This window comes from Elephantulus edwardii, unplaced genomic scaffold, assembly GCF_000299155.1.
Source record: "Elephantulus edwardii isolate Elephantulus edwardi_28Jun2011 unplaced genomic scaffold, EleEdw1.0 scaffold00090, whole genome shotgun sequence".
In the NCBI taxonomy this organism is placed as follows: domain Eukaryota; kingdom Metazoa; phylum Chordata; class Mammalia; order Macroscelidea; family Macroscelididae; genus Elephantulus; species Elephantulus edwardii.
The window spans coordinates 13,779,925-13,786,147 of record NW_006399840.1 but is presented as its reverse complement, the minus strand read 5'-3'; positions in this window follow the sequence as shown (position 1 = coordinate 13,786,147).

Sequence of the window (6,223 nt, the reverse complement as noted above, 5' to 3'; positions counted from 1 at the left end):
AAGTAGAATTAGGAATAGATCATCTTTGTATATTTGGTACAATTCAGTTGTGAAAGTATCTTGGCCAGGACTTTTTTAAGAGGGGAGTCTTTTTAACCTGCTTAATTTTTCTCTTTTGATGGGTCTGTCCAAGTGTTCTACCCCTGTCAGTGTCCATCTGGGTAGACTGTGAGTTTCAAGGAGTTTTTCCATTTCTCTAGGTTTTCAAATTTATTCTACTATTGTTGTTGTTGTTATGTGTTGTTACATTGATTGCCACTCATTGTGACCCTTATGTACAACAGCTCTGAACCCTGCTGTGTCCTGAGCCAACATTGTTGCTTCTGACACACCTATCCTGATTATGCCAGTTACTGAGTCAGTCCACTTCATTGAGTGTCTTCCTCTCTTGCGCTGTCCCTCCACCCTCCAAAGCATGCCATCCCTCTCCAATGACTGGTCTCTCCTTGCAACATGCCCTAAGTATATCAGCAGGAGCTTCAGCATCATTGTCTCCAAGGACCAGCCTGGTTTCACCTCCAGGATGAACCTCTTTGTTCTCCTAGCAGTCCATGACATATTCCATACTCTTCTTGAGCACCACAGTTCCAAGGCATCAATTCTCTTTCTATTATCCCCAAATAATTTTCCAGTTTTCTGATACATAGCAAGCAATTGAAAAGACTATGGCATGAATCAGGCACACCTTAGTCTCCAGACTAACAATTTTGGTATTTGGGTTAGGAGGTTAGGATTGCTTCATAGATTGATTCTGGGTGTGTTCCTTCCTTTTCTATTTTGTTAAGTAATTTAAGTAGAATTAGGAATAGATCATCTTTGTATATTTGGTACAATTCAGTTGTGAAAGTATCTTGGCCAGGACTTTTTTTAAAGGGGAGTCTTTATAACCTGCTTAATTTTTCTTTTTTGATGGGTCTGTTCATGTGTTTTACCCCTATCAGTGTCCATCTGGGTAGATTGTGAGTTTCAAGGAGTTTTTCCATTTCTCTAGATTTTCAAATTTATTCAACTATTGTTGTTGTCACATGCTATTACACCAAACCAACATTGTTGATCTTCAGTACTCTGGAGAAGTTCCTAACACTTTCTCCTTTTAATTTCCAAACTGCTGGTACCAAGAGTGTTGATTGTAAAGCCAAGGAAACTGAAGCTGTTAACAATCTCAATTTCTTCACCATCCATCATGATGCTGTCAATTGGCCCAGTGGTGAGAGTCTTTGTTTTGTTGATGGTGAGCTTTAATTCATGCTGCAGTCTTTGACCTTCTGTAGCAAGTATTTCAGGTTTTCCTCAGTTTCAGCAAGCAAGGTGGTTTCATCAGCATAACACAGGTTATTGATGACTCTTCCTCCAATTCTAATGCTACATTCTAGTATAGCTTTTTGTAATATTCCGATATTGTTCTTGTTGTTATTGTTATGTGTTGTTGAGTCACCTTCAACTCATAGTGACCCTGTGTACAACAGCTCTGAAGCTTGCCCTGTTCTGAGCCAGTCTCACTAACTCCAACACACCTACATCCATTGCCTAGTAATTGTATCAATCCATCTCATCTGGGGTCTTCCTGTGCTGTCTCTCCACTTTTCTGAGCATGGTGTCCTTCTCTAAGGACTGGTCCTTCTTGCCCACATGTCCAAAGTAGGTGAGACAGAGCCTAAAAATCCTAGCCTCTAAAAAGAAGGTTCACCCTCTCCAAGACAGAATTATTTGTTTTCTTAGCGGTCCATTTTATGTTCATGATTCTTCTACAGCATCAGAACTCAAAGACTTTATTCTTCTTTTTCTGTCATCCTTAGTCATTATCCAGCATTCTGATGCATAACAAATATTCTGGTATTATAAATTTAATTTCAGCTGATTCTATTGTGATTCTATCGCTATCATTTGTTACTCAATTTAATTGTGTCTTCTTTTTCTTTTGTTAACTTTGTCAATGGCTTGTCCATATTATTGACCCTTTTGAAGAACCTGCCTCTAGTCTAATTGATTGCTTAAGTTGTTTTTCTGTTTTCTATCTCATTGATTTTAGCTCTGATCTCCCTGAAATTTCTTTCATCTAGAGTCTGTGGGGTTAGATTATTATTCTATTTCCATTTGATGAAAGTGTTGAGTTAGATCATTTTTTTTTCTTCTTTGTTCCTCTTTTATATGTTTGTCTATTGCTATGAACTGCCCCCTGAGGACCACCTCACCTGCATACCAGAGGTTTTGATATGTTATATTTTCAATATAATTTTTTTCTAGGAACTTGCTTTATATTATTTCTTTTTCCCCCATAACCCTATCATGTTGTAGCAGGCTGTTATATAGCTTTCATGTGGATGTTTCTCTAAGTTTGTCACTAATTTCTAGTTTTATGGTATTGTGGTTGTGCCATCAAGTTGATAAGTCATATTGAACACATGCACAATAGCTCTCAACTCTGCCCCTTCCCAAGCCAGTCTCAATTGTCTCAAATACACCTACCCCCACAATCCCAGTTAATGTGTCAATCCGTCTCATCCTGGTTCTTCCACTCTTGCACTGTCCCTCCACCTTTCCAAGAATAATGTCTTACTTCAAGGACTTATCTCTCCTAACAAAATGCCCAAATTATGTGAGACAGAGCTTCAAAATATTTGCCTCCAAGGGGAAACTTGGTTTTCCCCTGTCCAGGACAGACCTGTTTGCTTTCTTGGCATCAATCAGTGGTATGTTCAAGACTCTTCTCCAGCACCACATCTCAAAGGCAATGCAATAATCTTCTTCTGTCATCCAGGCCGCTGATGCAGAGTAAAAAGTTTGTGAAGACATTGGCCTGGATCAGGTCACCTTAACCTCTAGGCTGACATTGTTGCTCTTTAGTACTCTGGAGAGATCTCTGAGAATAGATTTTCCTAATGTACAGGCTTGGAAGCAGGAGTGGCATATCCACTTCCAAAAGAGTTTGTCTCCGGAAATTCTATGAACTTAGAGAAATGATGAAAGTTATACAAGTGTTCAAGTCTTTCATTCATAGGGTCACTATGAGTCATCTATGACTACATGGCACTTAGCAACAGTAAGTTTCCAGTCCTTTGGAAATGACATCATATTGAGACATGTGGAAGAGCCAAGAAGAAAAGAAGATCCTCAACACAATGGATCGATATGGTGACTGTAACAATGGGCTCAAGCATATGCTTGCTCAAAGCCTAGGAGCCCTGTAAGACCAGGGTGGGATCAACTTTGCTCAAGTCTTAGAAGTCCAGCAAAGCTGTATTCGTGTCTGTTTGGCAGTGTTCAGGTGATGAGTCCTTGCTAAAGGCCCAGGGCCCCACTCAAAACTGAGATGGGGTCAACTCTGCTCTCTTCCAGGTGCCGTATTCCTGTTCAAGGATCAGAGACTCAGCCAGGATAGGGGGAATTAGGCTTGATTATCTTCTGGTCACTGGATCTCTGCTCATCTCATCTTTCATTGTTAGCCGAGATATGCTCTAGTGGCATCTTGTTCCTCCAGGTCTTTCTTTGAAAAGTACACTTTCAATAAACATTTCTTTGCATAAACAATGCTTAAGGAGTAGTCTAACTGCATTACTTCTGGGTGGACTTAACTTCCAAATTTAGATTATCAGTGTGTTAAATATTTGCAGCATCCAGGGAATTCACCATCAGGTTATATTTGCCAAATTTCTTTAGCTATTATTTTGTAAAGATGTTTTCCAGAGCTTTAATCACCCACACTCTCTCTTCTGATTGTAATCCATTTTGACAGTGTTTTAAAATGTGTTGCTACAGATGTGGTTGAGCAGCACAGAGGACAGAGAAACTGTTCCTATCTTTGATCTGCTAACAGAACCTTATATTCCATTAACTACTTTTAATAACCATGCCACTTTTGTGCACTAGTTTTAATACTGTGGTCAAGTCATTTTGAGAGCTTTCTTTATATTTCCATTTTCATTCTTCTCTTTCTTTTCTTCCACTCTCTGCTGTTTTTCTCTTCTTTCCTCACTTTTCACCTCTCCGTCTTTCCTTTTTTTTCTTTCTGTCTTGAACACAAACTTTGTCAGTTAGCTCTTGTTCATCTTGTTATTAGGTAGTTCTGTTTTTTCAAAAAATCTGCATTCCCAATTACAAGATAATTTAAAAAAATATGTTGATCATTTTTTAAAATAAAAGCTTGGGGGTTTTATTGAATTTTTTTAAGTTAGAAGCAATTTACTATATATTTTCAGGAGGTCTGGAAATACTGAAAAACATAAATACAAATTAAAATTCAGTTGTAGCCTCTTATTAGCATTAAAGCAATGTTTCAATATAAGAATTACTTTCATCTATCTATCTATCTATCTAATCTATCTATCTATCTATCTATCTATCTATCTATCTATCTATCATCTATCTATCTATCCACTCTCATTTTAGGTAATAGCATGTTATGAAGGCATCATATTTCTACTCCCTGTATTCATTCTACTCCCTATTCACAAATCTATATGGATTTCTATATGGAAAACTTATATAGTTTTGCCAATCTCTGCTCTCATGAAAGATGCACTGAGATTACAATTAGCCCCACAGAGTTTATACTTCACCCATTGTCTTCAAGCACTGAAAGGACTAGTGGACATGCCAACAATCAACCAGTTGTTCTAGCTACATGATGCAAAGCAACCAACTTCAGAGTATTTTCCTTCCTTAATTGATGGGTTATTTGAAACTTTGTCCCAAGGTCAAGAGACTCACACCAAAGCCTTCCTGGTGGGAATCCTTTGTTCTTGTTCTTAGTTGACAAGCCAATTTACAGGCATTAAAGGGTTCACTGCTGAATGAAATAGCTTAGCTCAGGGAAGATTTGATTCATTTTAAAATCAAGTTAAATTTGCCATTTCTGTAGCTTTCAACAGGAGGTCTTTTGGACTTGCAACCTGATCTGCCCTCATCCTCCTGTGCTTTCCCCTAATTGACTGCTGTGATCCATGTGGCATTACCTCATATAAAACAAGAGAACACTGTGACCTTTAGTCACTTGTGTACACAACAGTGTATTACTTGAGAGAAAGATCTTCCTTTGTTTGAAATCACAAAAATGTTCTCATGGTAATGATTTTTTTTTTTTAAATGGCAAACAATTTGCTCAGAAATCCAAGGCTGGTTACTTTTTCTCAGTGAGCTAATGTTGGCTCTTGTCCAGAATAGAGGAAGCTGTGAAAAAGTGTTGACCAGATGGCAACAACTTATTTTACTCTGGACAGCAATAATCTGCAATAAAGCCATTACAAAAGTAACCTCAGTTTCCTCATTTGTAGAGTAAGTGTAAGGAAAATGAAGTTTAGCACATATCATATGCAGTGCCAGGAAGAAACTCAACTGGGTAGTCATCCCCACATTTCCAGTTTCAACTCTTTTGTTCTTAGTTTTCCTAACAGTGATTGTTCTTTTCTATTGACTATGAATATTCCAGTCAATCAGTAAGAATTAAATGGAAATGTTCAGTTATTATTATTCTACTTGGGGCATCCATTTCTTCATTTTGTAAAATATGAACATGAAGCTAAATTTTTTGTTTTGAAAAATTTTTAAAGTTGTGCAACCCTTTCATTGAAAGAAACTTATATGTACCTTTCTTCCACTTTTAACACTAACTTTTGCCTCTTTTCTCTATTTATATTAGTTACTTTTTACCAATAATTTTTACAGCCTTTTTTAAAAATTTTATTGGTTTGCTTACAAAGTCTGTCTAAATTGTGTTTCATTGCTATTCTTCATTCATGTTGTGTTACATACGATAATTCCCATGTATTATGTTTTATAAAATTAATCACCTTTGGACCTTGCCCACCATTACCCTGTCTTTTCAGGTTCCTGCTCTATCTTTTCCATTTCCTTTAGTGCCTCCCTCCAACACTAAATTGTGCAACCCTGTGATTTCACCCTACCCATCTTCACTCTCCTGATCCCACCCTATCCATCCCTGGGTTCCCATACATGTTATACTCACAATCTTTCTATTTTTGCAATAATGGTCTTGTGCAATATTTGTTCCTATGAGATTAACTCAGTATAATGCTATCCAGTCTTTTGCAAGTTATGCAATATCTTTTTAAAAACCATTGCTCCTGCGTTCTGTGTAGTATTCCTTTGTGTGAATGTACGACAGTTTCTCAATCCATTCTGTTGAGTTTGGACATTTGGACTATTTCCATGTTCTTGTGATGGTCAGTAATGCTGCTATAAATGTTGGTATACAAATCTTCATTTG